The sequence below is a fragment of the Triticum dicoccoides genome, unplaced genomic scaffold (genome assembly GCF_002162155.2).
Source record: "Triticum dicoccoides isolate Atlit2015 ecotype Zavitan unplaced genomic scaffold, WEW_v2.0 scaffold10577, whole genome shotgun sequence".
Lineage (NCBI taxonomy): Eukaryota > Viridiplantae > Streptophyta > Magnoliopsida > Poales > Poaceae > Triticum > Triticum dicoccoides.
Window position 1 is genome coordinate 1 of NW_021172648.1, and position 1,088 is coordinate 1,088.

General features: G+C 48.3%; 2 non-coding genes across 2 annotated transcripts; both read left to right on the forward strand.

Moving 5' to 3' along the window:
• The first annotated feature begins 442 nt into the window (after window positions 1-442).
• Window positions 443-561, forward strand: LOC119342810. Its single transcript, XR_005165730.1, has one exon. It is a non-coding gene; the product is annotated as a 5S ribosomal RNA (ribosomal RNA).
• Window positions 562-928: 367 nt separating this feature from the next.
• LOC119342809 lies at window positions 929-1,047 on the forward strand. Its single transcript, XR_005165729.1, has one exon. It is a non-coding gene; the product is annotated as a 5S ribosomal RNA (ribosomal RNA).
• The last annotated feature ends 41 nt before the right edge of the window (window positions 1,048-1,088 follow it).

Genomic DNA, 1,088 nt, shown 5'->3' on the forward strand with positions numbered 1-1,088 from the left:
TCCGAAGTTAAGCGTGCTTGGGCGAGAGTAGTACTAGGATGGGTGACCTCTTGGGAAGTCCTCGTGTTGCATTCCTTTTATAATTATTTTTTGCGCCTTGTGACAAACATATCGCACGTGCGCGATATATATTAATCCCGTTATATTATTTTTGACGTTTGCGATATGTTTAAGCTCGATGCTCATTGCTCGCGCGTCTTGGGGCGGCTTTGTGGCGCGAAGAGCGCTTTCTGAAAGGGGTGGAAAAAACTCGTGTTGCTGCGGTATGGAGGGAGGGGTGGAAACCGTGGAAAACTCGTCTCCGTGATTGAGCGGGAGAGTAAGTAGTATAGGACATTATCCATTGTTAGGGAACGGTTGTAATGGTAGTGAGAATGTAGAATCGTCTTTGGAGCGGACCCGGGAGTGGCAAGCATAAGGGACGAAGACGGGGAAACATGTCGGATGCGATCATACCAGCACTAAAGCACCGGATCCCATCAGAACTCTGAAGTTAAGCGTGCTTGGGCGAGAGTAGTACTAGGATGGGTGACCTCCTGGGAAGTCCTTGTGTTGCATTCCTTTTATAGTTATTTTTTGCGCCTTGTGACCAACATATCGCACGTGCGCGATATATATTAATCCCGTTATATTATTTTTGACGTTTGCGATATGTTTAAGCTCGATGCTCATTGCTCGCGCGTCTTGGGGCGGCTTTGTGGCGCGAAGAGCGCTTTCTGAAAGGGGTGGAAAAAACTCGTGTTGCTGCGGTATGGAGGGAGGGGTGGAAACCGTGGAAAACTCGTCTCCGTGATTGAGCGGGAGAGTAAGTAGTATAGGACATTATCCATTGTTAGGGAACGGTTGTAATGGTAGTGAGAATGTAGAATCGTCTTTGGAGCGGACCTGGGAGTGGCAAGCATAAGGGACGAAGACGGGGAAACATGTCGGATGCGATCATACCAGCACTAAAGCACCGGATCCCATCAGATCTCCGAAGTTAAGCGTGCTTGGGCGAGAGTAGTACTAGGATGGGTGACCTCCTGGGAAGTCCTCGTGTTGCATTCCTTTTATAATTATTTTTTGCGCCTTGTGACAAACATATCGCA